Source organism: Protopterus annectens, chromosome 9.part0, assembly GCF_019279795.1.
Source record: "Protopterus annectens isolate FY-2018-M chromosome 9.part0, PAN1.0, whole genome shotgun sequence".
NCBI lineage: Eukaryota > Metazoa > Chordata > Ceratodontiformes > Protopteridae > Protopterus > Protopterus annectens.
In genome coordinates this window covers 1,725,494,520-1,725,521,422 of record NC_056743.1, presented here as the reverse complement: position 1 = coordinate 1,725,521,422, position 26,903 = coordinate 1,725,494,520, and positions in this window count along the sequence as shown.

Here is a 26,903-nt window from a genome sequence, read left to right as displayed (position 1 = left end):
CCCAGTCATATGACTAGCTGCTGGGGGCCCCAATCTTGCATAGACTTCTGGGAGCTCTGTTCTGACATGTTTCCCAGTCCGGACTGCTGCTGAGACAGTCTGTGCATGCTGCATGCTCCAGACTGTCTCAGCAGCAGTCCAGACTAGTGCGCATGCGCGAAAGTCTGTGATTTTTAAAATTTTTTAAAATCTTTTCTTTTTCTTTTATTTTCTTCTATTTTCTTTATTTTACAGCTGAGGGGGCTGCAGTCCGGCAGTCCAATAGCACGGGCCACCCCTGACACATATAAAAGCTTTTCTGATATATTGTTGTTATGCAAACATGTACAAATGTTACTAAGTCATCTCTGTATAAGACATGTAAGTTATACATGCATTGTGTATAAGCATGTGCAGAAATCTGTATGCATATTTACAATAACAGTACTAAGCTAGTTCTGTATAAAATGTACATTACTTTCAGACATCAGAGTTTAAGTCACTCATCACCCTAACTGACAGACTATAATATGAGCTCCTCAGGTTTTTATTATAAACATTAGAAACTTTAGCTTTAGTTTTTAAAAATGTTGTCCTCACATCTACCACTCCAACTGTCCATAGAAGGTATAAACTTATATATCAATTAATGTTAAAATGAAAATGAGGACAACTTTTCAGTCTTCTAAGGAATAGTTTTGCAGTGTTTCCATAAAATTGCATAAACTGTAATATTCAACATTTTCAATGTCTTCTTTCCCCTACTTTGGTAAGAAACATTTATAAGCATGTTTGAAATGTACAAATAAAATGTATTTGATTGGTTTTAATATATATCAGTAAGCCCATTATACTTTATATATCAACATGGGATAAACAAAATAATAATATAGTCTAGAAATGGTCTGTAGAATGATAAAAGTCATCACAGCCAGATTTCTTAAGTTTTGTACTGAAAACAACTTTTTTTGACTTTGAAACTAAAACTTGGTTTTGAAGAATATTATAGTATTCTTCAGATAGTATAGGAGGTTTAAAATATTCAAAATATATTTCCCTCATTCTGGAACATGTGTAAGTAACAAAATACAGAAGTCTGAAATAACCTCCATACCATATATAATATCATATTATCTGACTGAAAATTGTATTGTTTTTGAATTTTATTTTACCTCATTACTGAAATGATGGTATATTTACCACTATATTTCCATACCAAATGCATCATTATGAGTTTCTTACTTCTTAACAGTATAAGTTGTCAACTAGGCCTTGTATGTAGAACACTTTATACTGAAAAGTAACACGTATGATGATGTAGTACAGAAAACATAATCTAAGTAAGAAGACATGCGCCATTTTTGGTTGCCCAGAGTGCTTTGCTTGTGTTTGTAACTTATTATTCAATATGTGCAATTACATCATTTTGGGGTGCAATTAAAGAATAAACAGTGAAAGTGAAATATCAAGCAAAAGATTATAATCACTTTTTTTTTCAAAACTCACTGACATTTTTAAGATGAGAAGTATTATTGGGTTTCAATCGGCCGGTTTCCACTGGTAATAATGTTCAAGAAAATTTTGGGGACTTATTGGTTAACTTTGAAAAAAACAGCTAAAGAGGTACAAGGCTTTGTCATAAGACAATTTATATTTAAAAAAAATTGCATTAAGATGAATATTGTACCAAAAGGGTTGTTTTTTTTAAGTATTCAGATTGTATTACCATTGAGGATTTGGTGTTTGGTAAATTATAAGAATTTTCTTAACCAATATGGTATTCAATTGATGAGAATCTTAACATGATGAAAAGTTGATGCACAATTTATGCGAACAATTAAGTGAGCTTGACAAACATATTCATGATATCAGCATTTTCATGAATAAAATCAATAATTATGAAGATGATTTCATTTCTGTAGTATGTGAAACTAAAACTATTTCTCACAAGATGTGCTGGGATATCAAAATGGTATGGCCTATTCCCTCTCCTTTTAAATAGTACTAATCCAGCTTGTGTGAAAACGTATACTTCAATTATGTCTGATAGTGATGATTTTTTTAGACAATGAGAATTGGTTTCCACTTTTGAGATTCTTGACACAGTTAGTGGAGAAAAAACCCACCAACTTTGCACAGAAAGTGCCATAATCGACAATCATCAGCCAAAAGAACCTCAGCCATACATCATCTTCCAGCAATGGCCAAACAGAAATACAAGAAAAGACAGACAGAAAGGGGAAGAGGCACAGAGTGATACACAACAGATAAAAAGTTTTACTTCTCCAGACAGAATGACATTTAGACAGACATTGCATTTGCAGCTTTTCAGATTTGTGTATTAAGCAAAAATTTTTCTTTTATCCCAACTAAATCAGCGGATATTGCTCATACTTTATTGGAGCCCAGGCTTTAAGTTAGAGTGCATAATGTGGATTATCTTTTACACAGTGTTGATCTAGATACAAAACATCTATCTAAGCCTTTTTAATCCACATTTTAAATACTACTCCATAAACATTCCAAGATGTATATTTTTTTTGGTTATAGAGTTTAATTGTTGCTTAGATCTCTGTTGAAACTGTTGTCTCACTGTTCTGAGAGACTGATCGGCAAATATACAAAGCTGAGAATATTTTTTTGGTTTTAAAGTTTGTACTGTAAGTTGTTGCTTAGATCTCTGTTGAAACTCTTTTTCCCACCCCACCCCCATTTTCTGCCGTGTCTTCAGTTGGTATAGTAACAGCTGCATTCAAATTGTTGGAACCTGTGTTCTGAGAGACTGCCTTACAGATTATCTGCAAATGTACAGAGCTGAGTATATTTTTTTGGTTATAGAGTTTGTTAATTGTTGCTTAGATCTCTGTTGAAACTGTTGTCTCACTGTTCTGAGGAACTGATCAGCAAATATACAGAGCTGAGAATATTTCTTTGGTTTTAAAGTTTGTACTGTTAGTTGTTGCTTAGATCTCTGTTGAAACTGTTTTGTCCCACCCACCCTATTTTTGGTTTGTAGTTTAAATTTGGTGGCTTTTGCAGTTGCCCGCCCCACTGTAGATTTGATCTGGGACACTCCCCCAGTCCCATCTCTGTGCCACATTCTACCTAATAAACTCTTTCTGCACTTGCTTTTAGTCCTTTTTAGTTTAATTGCATTTTTTAAACTGTGCTTGGACTAATATTTCTGCATACTCAAGTGTGCTAGCTTGCACTGCATGTGAATTGTTTTTATTACAGTTTTTGCTACTTTTCTGTAAAAAAAAAAAAAAAAAAAAACTGTAAGCCTGTTTCCTACCTTTCCTGTAACTAGTGTTTCAGATACATATTTGCTGTATCCAGGACTGTATGTAAGCTTCTGAGCCCCCCAAGCCTTTCTGTGTTGGAGGGAAGCCTTCTAGCTTATCAGTGGGAGTGGTAAGCACTAGGTAACCTGTCTACCACATAAGGATTGGTTCTGGAACAGAAATTGTAGTTATTGGCTGTTTGGGCAGTCTTCATCTCTCTCAACTTTCTGATTTGAAAGCCTGCATTTGAACTTGTTTCTGTCCTGTAACTCGTCTAGTGCAGATACAGATTCTTAGTTTAGCAGAAACGCAAACAACCTCCATCCCCAACACAACCCAAATGACACATAGCCCACAGACTCAGTGTGCCACTCAACCACAGCCAATAAGGCAAAACAACGTACCCAACACACTAGTCATAGGTGACTATAGACAGGCACATTGATGTCCCACACACCAGGCTAGACAAGGAGAAGGTTACTGTTAGCTGCCTGTCAGGTGCCAGGATCTGCCACATAACTCATGCACTCAGGTCACTCCACAACAAGTACAAATATGACTCTGTCATTGTCCACTTTGGTGTGAATGACCTGAGATGTACCTTCCTGGACTACACAAAAAGAGACATGGAAGAGCTCTCCAATCTTGTAGCCTAGGCAGGTATGATCCTAGCCCTGAGTAGCATTCTGCCATTGCCCAGAATGATACCGAAGTACAAGGACAAAATGATTGATTTCAACAATTGGCTAAGCTTTTGGTGTCATTCTAAGAGGATCCAGTATCTGTCTGCTTGGGATGACATGGTCGACAGACCACGATGCTTTGCCACAGATGGCCTGCACCTGTCACCCCTGGGATTCTGGATACTGGCCAAGGCTCTTGCTGCCCCTATAGTGCCTTTTTAGGCAGGGTTCAAATAACAAATTCACCACCATAACAGGAACAGGCAAGCAAAAACTGAGGGTAATGCTACTCAATGCTAGAAGTCTAAATCTCAAAATGCACTCACTCGAGGCACTCCTTAAAATGGAGAACATCGATATCTGTGCAGTGACTGAGACCTGGTTCAAGGCTCCAGAGAGCACCCCTGCACTACCAGGCTATAACTCATACCACACTTTTCAGCCATGTAACCTGGACCAAAACATCCTGGAGGGTGGTCGGCCCGCAGTCTCATAATCCACTCGGATTCCTCATGTTCAGTCAGATTAACTAAATCACCTTCTCTTTCATTAAGTTTTAGCTGGGATATAATCATGAAAAGAAAATTGTGACCTTCATTCCTTTTTATATGGGCAAATAGTGCATTGGTTTCTTTCTTGGTCCTTATATCTGATAGATATTTGGAAATTCTTTCTTTCACTTTCATGTTGGTTTTGCCTACATAAAAAGCAGTACAAACTGTACAGGTAGCGATATAAATCACATTTCTACTATCACAGTTAGCACTACCTGAAAAATAAAATACATGAATGGAAGTGTACCGATCAAGCCATTTTTAAAGAATAGAAAAATTGTTCAGTTTACCTCTTAGCCCAGCTAGTATAAATATGATTTATAGTTTTTTTAGTTACATAGTTTATATTCCGTTCACTATATTTTCCATTATATTATTATCATGTTTTAGTGTCTATGGATGAACTACAAAATGGGAACTAAATATAGGCTTTGACTCTAGAATGAAGATTAGGACTTATGATTTTATCAGCTACTGAAGTAATTCATATAAGAAGCCACCTTTATGCCTCTATTGGTTTTGTCAGTTTTTTATCAAGGAGCTCTTATGTCTTAAGCATTTAGTTTTTAATAATTGCTAAGCCTGATATTGCTCTATTATGTGCTATATTTTCATTAAGTGATCTAAGATTATTCTATATTAGTGCGTTTTCATTTAATTTGCCTGAAACTACTGCATTGTCTACAAAATTCAAAGTGGCTTAGTGGTAGAATTCTTGCCTGTCATTTAGGAGATCTGGGTTAGATTCCCAGTTAATGCACTAATTTTAAGCATGTAAGCTAGAGACTGCTTTATCAAATGTGTGTAAGATTATTTTATACTAGTGCTTTTTCATTTAATTTGTTTGAAATTACTTATTTGTTTACATAATTCAAAATGGTTTAGTGGTAGAATTTTTGCCTACCATGTGGGAGGTTCGGGTTTGATTCCCGGCCAATGCATTAATTTTAAGCATTTAGATTTTAACAAACGTAAGGCTTGCTTATGTTTTAACATATGTTTTTAAGGGTGCATTTTTATTAAGTGAATTTTGCATATTATAGGTATTTTAACTACTAAATTATTAGAAAATGTTATTAGCAAGTAGTTTCTTATATAAATGTGATGTGAACTATCGATCCATATAGAAGAGAAGCTTGATTCACATTTTTACTTCTATTGGCTAGCTTAAGCCAATGATATTTAGGAAAGTGAAGTCTGATTTACATCTTTACCTTTATTGGTTAGGTAAAGTTCATTAGAATAATCAAGTACAGTGGATGATAAAGTTGCTTGTATAAGCACCTTTATTGGTTAGGCTAAAACATGATATTTACATATTATTTGTCATTGGCTGATAGAAGCTTTATATTATGTTGAAGTGGTTTTTGAATGTGGATCTGAAGAAGGCTTTAATAGCTAAAAGCGCTTGTTCTCTGTATTTCTGTTTGTTGTTTTGTCGCTATCATAGTCTTAAATAAATTGTTAAGTCAAGTTTTACGGTGTGGAGCATCGCTTATCTTTTGTTTTTAGTTGTATTTTGCTGAGCGAGCTAAATTGGAGCATCCTTCTTCTGCTTTATGATGACGTATTTATTCAGCCAAAGGGATCATTTTGACAATTATTATGCAGTTAATTTTATCAAAAATAGAACAGAGGTATATCCCCCTATCATTCTTCATGGAAACAGCTCCAGTACTTAGTAGTTATGACCACCCCTCCTGGCATGATTAAAGGGCATTTCCCTGTTCTTTCTCCTATTAACCTGGTGCAGTTGGGCATTCTGAGGCAGTGTAGCACTGCCTCATGTACACAGAAAACCCTCTCCTCTTACCTCCCTACAATCAGACTTGTGAGAGATGTACTTATATCACCAAATTGGAAGCTATTCACTTTCCAGGCAAGAACGGAGTAGCTGGTCAAGAGGCGAAGGTCAACACCTGCAGCACATGGAGCACATAGCTCTCCAGAACATCCACTATCACAGCTGTCACATAAAAACACAAACCACACACCCACCTTTGCAGAGGCTCTCAATATAAATTTACCCAAACAGCAGAGATCTACATGACAGAAACGCAACATAGCACAAACCACAGGACACATAGCTCACCTCTACAGTGTGCCCCTCAACCTAAGCCCCAAAGGCGAAACACCTTGTCCAATACACTAATCATATGTGACTCAATAGTGAGGCACACTGATGTCCCACTCACTAGGTTGAATAAGGAGAAGATAACAGTCAGCTGTCTATCAGGTGCCATAATCCACCACATAATGCACACACTCAGGTCACTCCACAACAAGTACAAGTATGACTCTGTCATTGTCCATGTTGGTGTGAATGATCTTAGACGCACCTCCCTGGACTACATGAAAAGAGACATGGTGGAGCTCTCGGATTATGTGGACCAGGCAGGTATAACACTTGCCCTGAGCAGTATCCTACCATCACCCAGAATGATACTGCAGTACAAACAAAAAATGATTGACATCAACAATTGGCTAAGTTTCTGGTGTAATTCTAAGGGTATCCAGTATCTGTCTGCTTGGGAAGACATGACTGACAGACCTCAATGCTTTGCCAGATATGGCCTATATCTGTCACCCCTGGGTATCTGGGTACTGGCTAAGGCTCTTGCCACCCCTATAGTGCCTTTTTTAGGTGGTGTTCCAAAGATCAAATTACCACCATAACAGCTATAAATAAATGCAGTCTGAGGGTCATACTACTCAATGCTAGACGTCTAAATCTCAAGATGCACTCACTCAAAGCACTCCTCAAAATGGAGAACATTGACATGTGTGCTGTAACAGAGACCTGACTTAAAGCGGCAGAAAGCACCCCTGTGCTACCAGGCTATAACTCATTCCACACCTTTTAGCCCCAGAACAAGGAATGAAGCTCCAAAGGCAGTGGTGTCTCCATAAATAATATGCAGACCTCCAGACTTGTAGCCCAGCATAATGCATCTGAGATACTTCAGGTACAACTAACATTAGGTAATACTCTCACTTCATGTTCCTAACCACCCTGGAAACTATCAAGGTCCAACCAACACTCTCTTACTAGATGACTTCAACTACCCCTCCATCAACTGGGAAAATTACTCAAGCACCAATACACTGGCCCAACGCTTCCAAGATTTCATCAATTCCAATGCCCTGCACCCACTCATTCTGACCCCCACTAGAGGATGCAACATCGTTGACCTGGTTATTACTAACATGGGTGACCATTGCTCTACACCAGTAGTCAATCCCTCCCTGGTCAGATCCGACCATAAACTAATCACCATGGAAATCCTCATCTCACCCCCCCCCCCCACAGGGGTAACCACCTTAAAAAACTTCCCCAAAGCTGACTTTGGACTCCTAAAAACAGAGGTGGCTAACTTCATAGCACCCAAAATAGCTGCATGACATCTGAATCATACACCAGTGCACTGTATGAACATGTACATAAATGCATGGAGCTAGCCATACCCAACAGAACCAAGACTCTCTCCTCCAAAAAAAGAAGGCCAATCTGGTGATCCCCTGCCATTAATAAACTCTACAACAGAAGGAAGAAACTGTTGCAGAAAAAAGTGAAGTCCCAGGACTGGAAAAACTCCCATATTAGCCTCAACAAAAAGTTGAGATCCCTCATCAAATCCTCTTAAGCCAGCTATGATAGCAGAATTGTGGCAAACACTAAAACATAATCACAAAGCCTTCTACAGCTATATCAAGAACCTCCATAGCAATACCCAGATTTGCTCTCAGTTACTGCATAATGGTACCTTCTATACTGAGCCAACAGATATTGCCAGCATAGTAACCGACAGATTCAGTGCCAACTTTAACCTCCCCCAAGGACCAATCACAATACCGGTAGAATGCTAGGCACCCATGATTACTGCAGCACAGGTTAAAGCTGCATTGCCCAAGGCCAAGAATACAGCTTCCGTGGAACCCGATAATATCCCTGGCTGTGTTCTACATGAACTACACAGAGAACTGGCACCACATCTGTGTGCTCTGTTCAGTCACAGCCTCACCTCAGGCTTTGTCCCTACTGAATAGCACACTGCTACAGTCATCCCTCACCGTAAAGGGGAAGTGACTACAGACCCTGGAAATTATCACCCCATTAGCCTGATGAGTCTGAGATGTAAAGCTATGGAGCACAACATCATGGACCTGATTAACAAAGATATAAGAATTCTCCAAACTCTAGACCCCACGCAATTTGGCTTTGTGAAAGGGAGATTATGCCTGCTCAACCTGGTTGACTTCTATGAGTCAGTCACCAGTGCTGTGGATGAAGGTAAGGCAGTGCATACAGCCTACCTTGATCTGACCAAAGCCTTTGATACCATTCCTCACTCAGGAATTATTAATAAACTCACTAAACTAGGCATCAACCCCTATATCACTAGGTGGGTTGCAAAGTGGCTCACAGAACACACAGTGTGAAAGTAGCAGACTCCAAGTCAGACTGCCGACCAGTCACGAGTGGAGTCCCACAGGGATCAGTCCTGGGTCCTCTCCTGTTCAGCATCTACTTAATAAAAGTCCAGGCCAACACAATGGGACTCTGGCTGACCAAGTTCACAGATGACTGCAAGCTGGGCGCTATTATTAACTCCCCAAGTGATGCAGATATCCTACAGAAAGGCCTCACTGAGACCAGTGACTGGTGTTGAAACCATGGCCTTAAGCTTAACACAAAAAAAAATGTGTCGTCATCCCTTTGGTAAAAACTCATTTCCCACTAATTACCACAAGGATGGGAGCCCACTGAACACTGAAGGTGTTATAAGAGATCTGGGACACAGGTTGACAGCAATCTCTCCTTTGACCACCACATTGTGGTCAGAAAGTCCTTCTATGTGGCACATCTCATTACCAATGGTTTTTCATCCAGGAAAAAAGAGGTCATTGTCTCTTTGTACTCTTCCCTCATTAGACCAATCATTGAGTATAATGCCCCATTTGGCATGTACCTCACTAGACACCTGTCCCTCACAAAGATGTCCTAGGCATTAAACACATGTCCTACATGAAGAGACTCAAAAGACTCCAGCTATTCTCTGTCTCATATCACCTACTTAGAGGTGATCTCTGCTTGACTTACAAATGCATGTCTGTCCCAGCTCTGTTAGAAATGCTACATTTAAAGAAATCCCAATCCCTCCACACCACACACTCCTGGGATCTTAACCTCATTACCACAATCAGCAGAACATGCTTGAGGGACAGGTTCCTCACCCAGGGACTGCCCATGCTCTGGAATAAAATTCCCATACATGTCAAGCACAGCACCTCACTGTCCCTCTTCAAGATAAATCTTGATGAGTGAATGGGTAATAGAAAGTTCAACCTGGGGATCACTCTAGTGGCTCTACTTGATAGATGCACTGGGAACTAACGTTGGGCGGCACATGTCCAGGGCACCTCTGTGGGCTAGGCTTGTAAAGGCTCAATGGCCATTAGCCTAGTACACACCTATGAACCTATAAACCTATGGACAAAGGCAAATACTAAAGTTCAAGGTTCAAAGAAAAGGGTTATTAAACCCCTTTATTTAGACATGATTGTTGATGCAGCATGTATTTTCAGTGTCCTGAAAGATAATAGAAAAAATACGGGGGTAATTTAGAATTGACTACAGTGTTGGGAGATCAACCTGCCATGATATATAGGGAAATTATTCCCAATAAATTATTTTATAGCAGGATAAGACCATTATTAAACCCATTATGAGTAAAAAAGATGTGGGCACTTAGTGTGGCTCTTGTAAAGCATGCTGCTTAATTTTACAGGGTAAATGTATCGTATTACCACATAACAACTGGACTATTTATGCTAGACAACACTAAACATATAACTCTAAGGCTATCACATATATTGCAGTATGTGATTATTGTGAAACATTTTTGTTAGCATGACTTCCAGGTGTTTTAAAACTGTATTATCAAACATGCAAATGATAGAAAAAGTGGAAATGTCAAACAATGCATTATTTAAGCATTAATGAAATTATTCGGATCATAAGAAGTTTCATTTTTTGTATTGGACCATGTCCCCCCAATATGATGGGGGATGACTTTATAAACATGACTGACCATTATACTGACTATTGTCACTACACTTGTTATCCTACAGACTGCTAAAAGGTGACCTGTGTCTGGCATACAAGGTAACCTCTGACCCATTAATGATGGATTGCACAGCAGCAAGTCAAATGGCATCAGAAATACTTGGCCTAGGGATCTAAACCTGTTTTACAACATCAATAGAACAGTTTGGAGAGACAGGTGTATCTTGCAGAAAATACCAATGCTATGTGACAGATTCCGTCTCCACATAAAACAAAGTTCAGCCCTGTCCATATTCAAGTGGAACTTAGAGCTATAGATGGAAAACAGAATACTTGCCTCGGAACTGACAGTGTACTACTAACTGATGCAGACAGCTTCTAAATGCCTTATATCTTGCATGGGTCTCCTCACATTAAATTATCTATGGCATGATCCCAGTTATTCTTATTAGGAGTAATATATAATTATTGTCCATGAGATGGATAAGGCCAATCTATAACCAAATGGGATAGGTTATTTTGAGCATAAAAAGTGAAATTAGCTAAGCTTAAGAAGGCCCGCAAGGGCAGCTAGCCTAGAGGTTATATTTGAACCTATGATCTTATGAACAGAGGGATATCCTGTGCAACTGAATGTACACACAGATAAAATTTGCGATTTGAATGTTTCAACAAATATCACATTTTCTAAAAAACTATGGAGTCATTTCATGTTTTTACTATACAATTTTATACTGAACTGAACTGTTATTAATCTGTCACATCGTGACATTGCCAGCCCAGCTATCTGGAATTTTGTAAATAATTCTGTCATTTGTGAATATTGATATGATTTATACAGAACTGCATGTTATGTACTGAGCTTAAAGAATGTAACCACAGCATACCCTGTGGAACATAGAAGATTAACTTACAAAACTTCAAGAAAATAAGTTGAAATGAAGTGCTTTATGATGTGATATAAAAGTTAGTTAATGCAGAAAGAAGACAGGATGTCTAGAGCCAGAAGTTTTTCTATTGTCTTGGAGAGAAGTATTTATTATGTCTAAAATGCAAAAGTGTTTTATTGCTCTGTGACTTCCTAACAGCTGCACATCTGAGAGATATGTATGTCGTACACAGAGATGTTAAAAATTCTGTTAGTATCTGTTATCTTGGAAGCTGAAGGCAGGTTACAGAGTGATGTCATCCAGGCTAACCTAGCAGTAATATGTGATATAACTCTTGCAGAAAGGGAGACTGGGCATTTTATGTCTTGCCTTGGATCTAGAAACATCCATTCAGCACTTCTGTCATTTAGGGAATAGTATCTCTTAGATATAAGTACGACTATAGTAAAGATTAGTTTAGATGTTTTCTGTATTTATTTGAAACTGTCCTGCAATATTGTTTTAAAGTATTTCCTGTGATTCTGATCTCTGTAGTTACTGTGTTGATTGAGTATTGTCTTGTTCTTTTATTATTTATTATTAAATATATTTTAACATATCTTTGTGGTTGGTTTGTTTAGAGATATTTAAGCTCTTAGGGTACTTGTTTATGTATTTGGTGACATGGTATAGGCCACTCCAATAGCCTTGCTCTTGGTCACACTTACCATTTGGATAATAATAACATTACTCAGTAGGATTGGTCACCCGTTTCAAGGGCCTTAACTAGCTGATAATTAGGGGTTGGTGGCAGTGATAACTACCTTATAGTCTGGGCAGAAGGGGGTATAGTTAGCAAACCTGTGCCAACCTTCATAGGTGTGTGTGTGTGTGTGTGTGTGTGTGTGTGTGTGTGTGTGTGTGTGTGTGTGTGTGTGTGTCTGTCTGTGTGCACGTGTGTGTGTGTGTGTGTGTGTGTGTGTGTGTGTGTGTGTGTGTGTGTGTGTGTGTGTGTGTGTTATTTGTTTATTTATTTTATTTTATTTTACATTTGTTGACCGAGCTAGTCTAACTGGATATATGCTCATTTTCAGTAGAGGCCCGAGGAGAAAAGCTCCGAGAAAAAATATTATACATCACAAAAACAGTGGAAAAAAAACAATTTATATAAGTATTCAACTGCTTAGCAAAAGTTTTTGCAAACAGTTATAAGGTTACACATATGAAAACAGATTGTTATTATACAGTTGTATAAAAAGAAATAACAAAATTTAATGTACATGAGTTTACTCAGGACAGTAAGGTAGGCAAACAAATAAAATTATTGATTCTAAGACAGAGTAGAGGATAGAGGAATATCAGAAGAAAAACGTTTCTAGTTGAGAAGTATTTAGACAAAAAGGAGAACAGTATCAGTCAGGATTAGAGCAGGGGCAGAGCCATCGGTTTTAATAAAGATTTTCAATTGTTTCTTGAAAAGGTTGGTGGAAGTCAGCGGTATGTTTGTATTTAAATCAAATCTCAAAGTGTGTGTGTGTCAGCTACTTGGACAGGGACATGGAGCACTGGTTGGACAGAGCCAGTGCTGGAGTTCTTGGTGTGACCCCTCAGCTGAGATTTTGAACTGTATAGCTGTGCCAGTGGGGAGTCTTATTGGGGATCTGGGGAAAGAGGGAGAAACCAGCCCCAGACTGACTGTGATCTGTGTGTGCTCTTAAGGGGAATTGTACTTTACTGTGTGTGTACTTGTCATCCTCCCATTGTGTACATCCCTCACTGCTGCCATTGGTGAGGATTGAAGCTCCTTGATTACTGAGCCAGTGCAGGGGCATCACACACATATACAGCTGTTTAAGTGTAAATACTGCAAGAAAAAAACCTAGCCAAGCTAGAGTGTCCCCTCCTGTAATAGATGCCCATGGGATATATGCAAACGACTCTTTAAAGACATCAAGTGTTTCAGCTATTTGGCTTCTGAATGTCCATGACTTTTTGGTTTTTCTTTTTAAGTCTTTGTGGATGCATTCATGCCAATAAAACCAAATCCACTAGCTGTGGACATGCATGTTTTGGCCATCTTATGACTTCATCAGCAAAGGATAAGTGGATTGTTTGGCTATACTTTAGCAACACAGGGTCTTTAAACCCATCAGATGTCCGTAACAAATAAGGTGTCTGCAAAATATCCCAACTAACATCCAAATCAAAGAGTAAAAAGTTTCCACAGACAAAGCAAATAGTAAAAACTACAATAAAAACCTACCCAAGTCAGACTTTTCACTGTATGACACATTAAACCTCCTGTAATAGAGGCCCATGGGATATACGCAATGACCCATTAAGGAAATAGTGTTTCAGCTATATTGGCTTCAGAATGCCCATGACTTTTTACTTTTTCTTCTTAAGTCTTTGCGGATGCATTCAGACCAATAAAGTCAAACTCCACTAGCTGTGGACATGCATGTTTCAGCACAGCATATATTTATATATATATATATATATATATATATATATATCTATATATATATATATATATATCTATATATATATATATATATATATATATATATATATATATATATATATATATATATATATCTATATATATTGGTCTATTTCTAAATTTCAAAGTTTAAAATCTTTAAATTTCTGACCATAAGATCAAAGTTTTGAAATTTCAAGCCTTTGAAATGGAGACCAGCATACAGAGTGGAACAGTATATTTATGGTATATACTACTGATACTTAGTAATAAGTTGTTGTGTCTTTCGACTTTTCCTGGTTAGGGGTCGCCACAGCAGAACTCCAGTCCACTAATGATTGGCAGTAGATTTTTACGTGCCAAGTTGCCGGCCCTGATGCACAACCTTCAAAGATGCCCATTCACGCATGTCTCCACACAGAAGACGCTCTAGCTGAGAATCGAACAGGACAACGTCTTACTGTGAGGTGACAATGCTACCGCAGCACCACCACCGCAGTTGATACTTAGTAATAAGTAATTTATTTAATTAATTAACATCTGTTTTATTTAGGAAGGAATTAAGTTACATTACAACTTCATTTGCTACATTTATGATGATGCTAATGAATTTGTTAAAATGGATTAGTATTTGTTGTATAAATGAACTAGATCCATGTACTATGTTTATGTGTCTAAAATGAATACTGTAGCTTTAAATTTTGGATATTTAATTTTGTCAGCTGCATGATCCCGGTTTGCACTGACAAAATCAGTCTGCCTTAGTCTCTTGTTACAAGTCAGACTGCTTTTAAACAAATATAGACGAAAAGCCACCAGCTAGATGATAAATATTATTTAATAACAAACAAAACTTGTACAGCTAAAACGTACTTCGAACAAACTTGCGACAAACTTAAAAGTAAATAGAAACACTTAAAAACAAGAATAGACTTCAATGTGAGCGCTTTCGTTTAAATATTTTAAACTTCCTCAGACAAAAGACATCTATTACATCACTTCCTTTTATAGCCTTCACAGAAAATTCAAATTCAAATTGGAGCATGCTCAGTAGCTAAAAAATGGGAAATAGAATTTCTAAATACAATTCAAGGAATGCTTAAACAACAGCAATTGAATACTAAAAAGACAATAATAATACATTATATTATATAAAAATTTAAAAACTAATAATTTAGATCATTCTTTTTATATAAATCATGAAATCACAACTTCTCCAACCCTTAACATTTATAAATAATTAAATATTAAATATTAAATAATAAAATGTCACAACTAATATATTCCATATAGTAAATTATCATATAACATATATTATTATTACATAGCTTCCTCCATATACACTCAAAATTATTAAAATACTTAAAATCAAATATTAAATTAATCTTGAATTTTATTACGAGTCAATGCTTTTAATTTTAAAATTGGCCCTATAGAACTTCTTTCATTTAAACCTGGCATACAATCAGCTTGTAATTTAATTTGCCAGGTAAGTTCTCTTTCTTCTAAAATTAAGTTCCACTGGGTTCTTTCTTCTATTTCCACTTGATCTATTACCATATAATTAAAATTATGATTATTACATTCATTTATATGTTTTGCTAGCGTGTTGTTTAATTTTTTATTTTTTATGGCATATTCATGCTCATAAATTCTCTGAGTGAATGTTCTCTCAGTTTTTCCTACGTAAAAGGAGAAACAAGAATTACAACTTGCAAGGTAAACAACTGCTTTAGATTTACAGTTAAACTTCTTTTAAATATAATACTTCTCATCACGTATAGTGAAACTATCTCCTTCTTGAATTTTAAAGCACATGCTCCACATCTATAGTTTCCACTCTTCACATATATATATATTTTTTTTACATTCCTATATTATTATTAGATTTTAATAAATCTTTAAAACATTTCCCTTTCCTATAAACTATTTTTGGAGATTGACCTATATGGTTTTTATATTGGGCATCTCCAAATACGGTTTCCCAGTTATTATGAAAGACTTCTTTTAATATTTGATAATCTTGTGAAAAAGTGATAACTAAGGCTTTTGAAAATTCTTCTACTCTAGTATTCTTATTTTTACTAGATGTATCTAAACTTATGGTAGTCTCTCTATCGTCAAACCTACTTAAATCTCCATTAATTGCAACATCAGTGACAACTTCACTTTTACCTTGCAAAATTGGTTTAAAATGACCATTTTCTCTTTTTTCAATAACTTCTAAAATTAATTTGTTTGTTAACCACATTGGATATTCCTTATTAATAAACATTCTCCTTAAATATTCACATTCATTTAAGAAATCTGAATATCTTGTAATAATTTGCACAGCTCTCACCAATTGACCTTTAATTACAGATCTTTTTTGGTGCTCAGGGTGTGCACTAGTATAATGAAGGAAGCCATTAGAATATGTTTTTTTCCTATAAATCAAGGAAATATACCCTTTTGCCTCATAATCTTTCATCAAATTAATGTCTAAATAATTAATTTTATCCAAATTAATATTCCACGAAATTTGAAAAAGTTTGTGGTTTCATTGATATAACTTAAAAATTCATTTAAAATGTCTATATTCTCTCTCCAGACTAAACATATATCATCCTGAAACCGATGATATGATTTAATATAATTATTATATTTACTATTAAAAATAAATGTCTGTTCCCAGGACATCATAACTAAATTTGCATAAGTTCCACCACATGATGATCCCATAGACCCCTTTCTTTTGGATATAATATTGATTATTAAATTTTAAATAATTATTATATAATACTAATTCAATTAATTCAATTATAAGATTATTTAAGTCCTGTTGAACAGAAGACTTAAACAAAACTTCACTAATCCATTAAAGCCCAATATCATGGGGAATAACTGTATATAGATCGCATACGTCTATTGTTACCAAAACATCTTTGGCATCAAACGATATATGATTCATGTGCTCTAAGAATGTCCAGGAATCCTTACAGATATATTCTTCTTTCATCATAACTTTTTTTAATTCATAATCAACATACTTAGCATATGCTGACGTGATGGAATCTCTCCCATCCACCAGAGGCCGCATGGGGGGATCTTCTATATTTTTATGCATTTTAGGATTACCAAAAAACACCAGAATCCTGGGTGTTAGAATATTAAGATAATTAAATAAATTAATATCTATTCGTTTATCTAAAAACATATCATTAATCTGTAAAAAAATCTTTCTATAAGCACAATTCAACTCATTTAAGGATACCTTTTCGTAAGTGTCCGTATTTAGGATCAACTCCATTTTGTTATTATAAAAATCTACATCCATAATCACTGCCCCTTCCCCTTTATCTGGTTTCATAACTCTTATATTCCCTTTCTGTAAACATTTTAAAATTTCTAATTCATCTTTACTTACATTTGAGGGATAATTTGTTTTTTTATTAATTCTATCTAAATTCCTTAACTGACTTTCGCACATTTTTTCGTACATTAAAAGTTTAGGATGCAAGGGGGGATTATATATACTTGATATATTAAATTTATGTGATGCATTATACATTGAATCCTGAAACATAAATGAAAAGTTAATCTTTCTTAAAAACAATTTCATATCAATGATAGTTGAAGTAACATCAAATGTATTAGAAGGAACAAATGAAAAGCCTTTTGACAGTAAATTCGCAACTTCCTGATTAAAATCAATTTGAGTAAAATTATAAACTTTAAAGTCACCAGATTTATTCATAATGACTTGTCGTAACTTGTTATGTAGGCTCTTACTACATTGTTGCATAATCGTTTCATGTCCATTCTCGTCAATATCCGAACCATTATGCATTCTTATGTTCTCCATTTTTGGTCTTTGGGCCTGTCACCTTGAAACCCCGCCGATTGTTGGTTACCATAAGGAATTTTATTTTTAAGCCTTTCAGAGCGTCTTAATTCAGGGTATTCTTCATCATATACCAAATCATTATGTAGATTCCCTTCATATTGGCCTTCTCTTGCAGGGTCAGATCTATAAGCTTGATTTAAAGAATAGGTTTTGGTTTTCTTATTAAATCCACCTGGAGGTCTGGGATATGCTATCCCATTTGCGTATTGTTTAATGTCTCTTTCAATTTTTTCTGTTTTAGCATTCTTTAATTTGATAATGTATTGATCAATACTATTATATATTCTAATCATGTCATATTGAACTGTATCAAAAGAAACATCTGCTCTAATTATTTTATCAAGTTCATCAAGTTCAGATATCAGATTATCAATTTCTATCTGATTATATTTAATCAGCATGTTCAAAAGATCTTTGCCACATCGATCGAACAACTGCAACAGTTCCATATGCATAGGTGAATTATAAACCAATCCCATAGGGTATCGCCATAAGCGCCAACGCTTTAGGGATAATATTAAGTCTGATGCACTCTTTCAGATATGCACTTTCAAGTTGCAATTTCCTACATTTCATTAATTTAATATCAAAGTCATTTAATTTATGATCAATATCATTATTAGCATTATTACCTCCTTTAGATTGTCCAGAAAAAACAAACGATGATTCCAACCACTCATTTAGCATTGGAACAGATTTTCTCTGTCCATCTCTGTGCATAAGTCCAAAGTTACTCGACTGCATTCCTTGATTAACAGAAACATCTTTCTCTTTTTCACCATTGTCCAAACCTGTGGCTTCCTTCCTGCCCATCTGGTTATTAAAACAAACTGGAGTGATGTTAAAATCAAAACTAGTCTGTGAAGGTTGCATTGGTGCTTCTTTTCCACGCCTATTCATACGACCATCGTCGTTTTTGTTTAGTTTCTCATACAAAATATCCACACGCTGCGTTAATTTCAAAATCAAAGCTGTTAAATTCCCAATCGACCCTTCGGTACCTTCGATGGAGTCATCTAGCTGTACGGCTGCTTCGTCTAAGCAAACTGTAGACATGATAAGCAACGACCAAACTAATAAACAAATATAGACGAAAAGCCACCAGCTAGACGATAAATATTGTTTAATAACAAACAAAACTTGTACAGCTAAAACGTACTTCGAACAAACTTGCGACAAACTTAAAACGCCAAATAGAAACACTTAAAAAACAAGAATAGACTTCAATGTGAGCGCTTTTGTTTAAATATTTTAAACTTCCTCAGACAAAAAACATCTATTACATCACTACAGTGGAGCGAAGGAGACATCTGCCCAAGGCACAAAGGGTTTTCGGGGGTGATTGGTTGATTCCAATCGCTCTTTAATGCATACTGCATTTGTGGTCAATTCTGAGCTCTCTAAAGCTCTATGTGTGGACTACAACTGTAGCAACTGCTTGCCACAATTTAAAGTAAAAGAGAAATCCTTTTTTTTTTTTAGCTGAAATCTGATTTAGTGCTAAGTGTAGGGTATAAACTGTAGTAACTGCTTTTTACATTTTTAGCAAGCATTTTGCTGCAGTTTAAAAGAGAAGATATTTTTTAAACTAAGTCCTGAGTGTTGTAGCTCTCTGTATGGAGTATAAACTGTAGCAACTGTTTGCAACAATTTAAAAAAAAAATGTTTTTTTGTTGGGGGGGTGGGCATGGGGAGAAATTGGACATGATTAGCCAGTGCAGAAGGGAGTGGGGGAGAGGTTGTGCATCTGGTCACCTGGTTGGTATGCCAGGAGAAGAAGAAGACTTTTTTCACTTGAAAAGCTGTTGGGGTGGTGGGGGTGTAGTGCAGATTGGGTACTGTTTGCAGGAATCTGGCCAACTGGTATAGTATTCTGCAGTTTTGCTGATGGAGGAAGCTGAGATAGTGGGGTACTAGTCTATGTTTCCAGCATGGAGCACTGGTGAGCCAGCTATACTTCTGGGAAGACCTCACCTGTGGCCTTTTGTTTCTCTGCAAGGTGGGTTGCCATGTGTATCTGGCCATACACCATACTTGCTCTTGTGTCTGTTTATGGCCACCAGTAGCATTCAGATGTGCAACAAGTACCTACAAAACACACTGATGGAAGACCAGATTGCTGTTATCTGTAAGGATGTTTCACCAACAGTGTTCTCAAGGTGCCTGTGGCATGGTCACCCTATGCCTGGGAACTTTTCCATCCTCTTCAAAATGTTTCTGACCCATCTTGCTCTGTAAATGTGAGAATAGGCATATTCATTGCAACCACATCACAATACCTATCATGCAGTCCATATTTATGATGAACTGTCCAAATTGACCCAGAAATAAGCATAGCCCATCTGTAAAGCAGCAGTCATTTGCCAGTTGTAGTTGTGCATCTAACACAAATCACACAGCAGTATGAACCTGTAAAACATGATGTTGCAGTTAAGAGTCTCTGCACTATGACATGAGATCTTTGTTATGGCCCCACAACATCACATATAGGGCCTGCACCACACATGTGGATGGCTACAGCCATGGTCCCTGTACTTTGTCTGTCTGTGCTTGCTGCATTGTTATATGACTTGCCGATATACCTGCACATCACAGAGCCTAACCGTGACACATGCTGTCAATCATAACACAGGCATACTTGCAGTATTGACATACTCTGCTTGTGTGAGCTCCACGGTCATTCTATGGTAAACCACGATATTAGGCTGAAGCCTAAAGCAAGCCTTCTGTGAGAATGTCAGTAATACCAGCTGTGATGGTTCACAGGTGGAGTACATGTCAGTATTGTGATGGTGAGTGCCCTAAATTAATCCTTCACTCCACTTCCTTTACACACTGTTTACAAAATCTTTATTGGCATGGGCACTGTAATGGCTGTAGCTGAATTTATCTTGCAGTTTCAAAGTTAATAGCATGGCAATTGTGCTGATGAGTTATTTTGGTGTAAATAGCTCTGAATCACACTTTTTTTTTGCAATGCACACTTAACCAAGGCTGCACTACGAGGCTTGTACTTGATTTGCATCCACATGAGTAGTTGCAAAGAGCACTGTGCATGCATGGACATTTCAATGATGCCCAGCAGGTATATGGATTTATTCAGTATTTTTCCTGTGGACCCTAAAGGTGCTAAATAACAGTAATGGAATAACATGCCTTTCTGAGCAACTGTATGATAGCATCAAGACCTGCTGCTCTGTCTTGGTGTCCACTGATGGGTGTCTTGTGATGGTAGAAATGTGTTGATACAAATGAGCTACCATATCCCCTCTGGACAGTGATTTGTGAAGTGGCAGTGGCATCCAATAGAGCCCTCAGGCCATGCTCTAAGGAGTATAGAATATGTCTCTGAATAATGTACAGTCATGCTACAATATGGTGAAACCTGTTATTATGAAGTGTGGGAATTGGGGGTTTCGAGTTGAACAATAGGGGTTTACAGTTGGCTACATCTGACAGATACTTGGGTCTGATGTTACAGAGCTCCTATCCATCCACTGCAAATGCCAGTCTATGCTTTCTCTACAGGAAGGTGGCCACCATTCTTCCGAAGTTGTCTAACTTTACTTTAATTTTGGGTAGAATACAGGTGAACAAGACTGTTATTCTAACTCATTCTGTACGTAGAGAGGATTATCCCAATCCTTACATCACATTCAAAGTTCAGCTTTGTTTATTGCCTCATCAATGAAGCTGTTTTAGGATGGGAAAGACAGAGGATAGTTTCTGAGGATGCCTGCATTTCCAGAGCATTCGATAGTTGGGGGATCCCTCATGTAAAAAGTTATGCAGTAGCTGTAGACCACTCAATTTGATTCAGAGGAGTCCATCACATCAGATCTTCTGATTGAGGGGTTTATTAGTTAGTACTCTGATGCAGTGAGGATTAGCAGTATTGTATTGGGAATGGGCTTCTCAGATAGCATTTATGTCCTTTCAGAAGTGCTCAGATCATTATCCAGGCACCTAGCAGAATGATATATATGTGCAGGGGTGGCTGAATTTAAAGTAAGGCTTAGAAGGGAACTTACTGAAAGGTTTTGGAGGCCTTATTGTAAAATTCTGGATCTCTGCATCAGATTGGTTTGATTATGCAAAGTTACAAGACATATGGTCATGTTGTACTGCCATCTCAGGCAGACCCAAGACAGTTATGCCTTGGAGGAAATGGAGGGGTATTAGAAAAGGTAGAGTAGGTACCATTATAAAGACATATGGAGAAAAGAGCAAGAGCCCAGAAGCTGATTGAATGCAGACTGAGGAATCATGAAGGAGTTATACCGTACCCAGAACTGTGGGACAAGGTCTGGCAAGCCCAATCAGGCTGAAGGGGTGGCCCAGGTATCAGGACCAAGTGATTAGAATTCTACAAAGATGGTAGTTTACACTGAAGAAACTATGTTCTCATGGGAAGGCAAGGGACAGCCGTTTATTTATTTTATTTTATATTTGTTGACCGGGTTTGTCCGACTGGGCTACAAATGCCCATTTTCAGCAAAGGCCAGAGGAGGAAAGCTCCAACATAAAATAAAAATTTTACATATTAAATACATATAGAAATACATTCATCAGTACCGCAGATTATTGCATTACAGTGCCACACATTACATTCATCAATACCACACATTATTGCATTACAGTGTCATACATTAAACTGTGGCAAGTGAAATACATAGAAATACATTCATCAGTGGGATACATTCATAATTACATATTATATACATAATAGTTCAATAGTTACATAGCTGAAATATTTTTCTAGTTATGTTTGTACAGTGATGTACCAAGAGGAGAAGATAAAGTAGTAAGTTTGTTTATTGAAGGGAAGGAAGAGAGAAGAGAAGTAAAAGGTTATAGGGGAGTGTTTACGGGGGATAATTACATTAGCAAGCCCATTTTTCATGAAGGTATTTTTTTGTAGCGGTTTTGAATTGATTTGGATGTTCAAGGTATCTTATATGTGGTGGTAGGATATTCGAGGCCTTGGAAGGGTTAAAGCTATAAACTAGGTAACCCATTTTGGTCCTTGGTTTGTAGATTTTTAGTAGGCCTTGTTCAGAACTGCAGATTAATCTAGTGGGTAGGTAATGAGAGATCAGAGATGAGATAGTTGGACAGAAAGAGGGTTTGTAGAGAATGGAATGAATAATCTGAAACTGATTATACCAAAGCAGGTTAGGTAATTCTAGCCAGTTTAGTTCTTTTAGTAAGAGACAGTGATGGGATTTATAAGAATTTTGGGCAGCAAATCTGGCAATATTGTTAAAAGTTGTTTTAACTTGTTTAGTAGTCCATTGTTGAGGTGGTGAGAATTTGGGAGCTATAAAGTAAAGTGGGTAAGAGGTAGGCATTTGAAAGGGTTAGTTTTGCTGTTTTGGTAAGATATTTTTTGTTTCTATAGAAGAGATCTAGCTTGAAATGTGTTTTTCGGATGCAATTATTGACATGTAAATCAAAGGTTAGTCTGTCATCAATAGTAACACCTAATAGTTTTGTACTGGTATCCACCTGTATTTGAGTATTATTTTGTGACAGTATGGAGAAGGAAGACTTTATGTGGTTAAGGTTTTTAGAGAGAAAGAGTAGTAATTTGGTTTTCTTTGGATTAAGGATAAGTTGGTTTTCAGATAGCCAGTTTTCTGCAGAGTTAAAAGAGGACTGTGTGTCTGATTTTTAGTTGAGTTGGTGATTCAGCAATAGCGATAAGTGTAGAATCATCTGCGTATTGTATCAGTGAGGATCCAGGACAATAAGAGTAGAGAAGGTTGGTAAAGATGTTAAAAAGAAGTGTCTCAAGGATGGAGCCTTGTGGAACACCAGTTTTAACAGGAAGAAGAGGGGAGAAAGCTGAGAGCCATTTGACTGATTGGAGTCTATCAGAGAGATAGCTGTTAAAGCAAGATATGGTGCATGGAGAGAAGTGTAAGTTTGCTAGTTTATGGAGAAGACGTTTATGAGAGACTGTATCAAAGGCTTTAGAGAGGTCAATGAAGAGACAGGAAATAAATTTGTTACCGTCTCTAGCCAGTGATAGAGACAGAGTTTAGGAAAGACAGGAGAGCTGTTGTAGTGCTGTTCATGGGACGAAAGCCATGTTGGGTAGGTGTGAGTAGATTTTCTTGCAGAAGGTAGTGTAAGACTTGATTGTGTATACATTTTTCCAGAATTTTGAAGAGTGGTGAGAGTATGGCTATGGGTCTAAAATTAGTTATACCTGTGGAGTTTCCTCCTTTGTGTATTGGAAGGGTGTAAAATTGCCTCCAGATGGAAGGGACTGTGGATTCCATAATAGAGCTGTTTATTAGAATAGAAACTGGGAAAACAAGAACATCAGCAGCAGCCTGAAGGAATGTGGAGGGAATGTTGTCTACAGATGTGGAGCAAGGTTTTAATTTAGATAGTAGGGTTTTAATATAGTTAGTGGAGACAGGTTTGAGAGAGAAGGTAGTGGCAGGGTTACTACTGATGGAAGAGTTTGAGCTATTGGGTCTATTATTGTTGGTGGGATGGTTTGTGTCTTGATTTAGTAATTTGGATATTGAGTCTATAAAGTAGTTGTTAAATATGGAGGCAGTTTGCTCATGTGTTTTATCAGGATGAGGGCAAGGGGAGGCTTGCGTACCTGGGTGTAGTATTTGATTTACAGAGTGCCAGAACTTTTTAGGGTTGGATTTAAAGGTAGAAGATGGATTATTATAGAACTTTTTCTTATCTTTATTTATATGACTTTTGGCAAGATTTCTAAGTTCTTTATATTTCTGGAGTTGTTGGAGATGCGGAGTTAGATCAGCAGATACTTTACATATGTTCTGGGAATTCCCTAAGATTAGGAAACACAGGGATTTTTTGTTTAGGACAATGAAGAACATCTTTGTACTTGACATCCCTTTAGGGTGGGAACTTTGAATCTGTGGCATATACCCCGGGTCACCTCTCAAGATCACCCATATTCTGGATATTTTCAGTGGCTAACATCATTAAGCAGCTTGCTGCCAGATATTGGAAGTTGGCATGTTTTCCACTAGAGACTTTTAAGGGGGCATTCTTTGTAAAAAAATTGGGCTATATTCTATACTCATTTAAAGGGACAGTCAACTCCCCTCTGTTCTGAGTCTACTTTAATCAGTCAAGGTTTTGAGCATATATGGTCAAACCTGTTCGATGGTCTTATATAGAGCTCATTCCTGATATAAGCCTGATTGGCATGTGTTGGGGAACCATGCCTAGCTTAGGGTATAAAAAGGTATTTAGATCTGTAATATATTTCAATGTACTTGTGATCCCAATTTGCCTACATACTGTAATCACTATGCACAGTAGTTGTTTTGCAATTATTACTGATTCTGCTCTGCTGTTCTTTTGTTTTCTTCTTTCTTCAGTGTTAGAAATCAACAACATTTATTTAAAAGAGTCCACCATGATCACCTCCTGTTGCGATTTTATATGGCACTAGTAAAAGGTGGATGCATGCCACTACCTTGCCAGTGAGATGGCTACACCCTCTCAGCTATGCAGTGCAAGCACCAATTCAGTAACCACAGGAGCTGCCACTTTGGTCTTGTGTCCCACTGAAAAGAATAGGTCAGGGAGAGTGCTCCTGAATTCTATAGTAAGTACACATTGCAGGTACATTTTAGGATAATGCAATGCATAACTTCAAGGCAAAGGCAGGACAACTGCTTCATGAAACTTTTCATTGTCTCTCATGTTTTTCAATTAATAAGGAGTTTGAAGAGAACTGGCTCCTCATTCAGAAGCATATGGACCATCTCTCCAGCTGCAGGGGTGAATGCACAACTGTTTTAGTATAGCTGCATATTGATGTCGAAGTAACAATTTTTTTTCTAAGTGATAGTGTTGCGGTGAATGCACACTTCTGGACACACCTGTACCATCCTTGCAGATGAAGATGTTGTCCTACCCAAGTAACCTGTGTAAGTTGTCTAAACAATTAGGTTAGAACCATATGCCTGGCATAGCTTGACTTTCCAACATGTCAAGTGCCATGCTCTACTGCACAGCTGTGGATTTAGTTCCCTACCACCATGCATGCAGTAGCACAACACTGCCATGGCACTGCCAGTCTTATACAGTACTCCTGTCTCATTTCCCCATGTTCTGCATGCACTGTTTCTACTAAGGCCCATGACAGTGCTACTTTTGCATGGCAAACATTGGTCATGCTACCGTTATATCCACTCTTAACTTGTACAACTCCCTAGTGCATATAATTGTACTTGACTGCAAAATACTGACTGCTGCCCTTGTATATACCACTGAATTTGCCACTGTTGTTGTGGCCTGATACCATGGTCATTATAGTGCCCCATGACATATGTGCAGTTTTTCCTGTCTGCCATGCCATATCCTTGTAATTTATTTTTCACAAAACATATCAGTAAGTGTGTACCTCCATATATTCCATGGGCCCTGCTTTCCCCTATTACATTTCCTGCATACTGCTCCAACATATACACAGGGGGCATGAGTAACATCCCTGTCCTAATGCCCTTTGTGAGCCACTGCAATCCATGTCCTAAAATGTCATTGGGAGGCACTCTGAAATTCCATATACCCTGCTGTTTGCCTTGTCAGACATATAGTTAAATGACCATTTTGTACCTGGGTCATGTGCCCATCACTGTCACTTGCTTCTCTAGTCACAGTCAATGCAATTTTGACAAAATATTCCTTAATTAAGTCATTATAGACAGATGAATTGCCTCCTACAACATTTTAATTACCTTTGGGCTACATCACACATTGTTGCTCAAATTTACCATTACAAAGTCATGTAAGTGATGTTTCTGCATCTAGGGCTCAGTGTATTTAAAACTAAAGTTTGAAACATAAGCTTGTAATTTTAAAGTGATTGATTGATTGTTAAGTATGTTCCTCATTTTATTGTTATGAGAGGCTTTGTGAAACTTGCAGTTTTATTATTTTTTACTAAGTATGCAGTAAAATACAAAATGTAGAAAGCTGTGTACTATGCAGGGTTAAATGGAATTATTTTTCAGAAAAAAATATAAAACCTGTACAATGTTTGTAATTGCTACTGCTGTCAGTAAAACAGCATGTAAAATATGCAAACTTTGT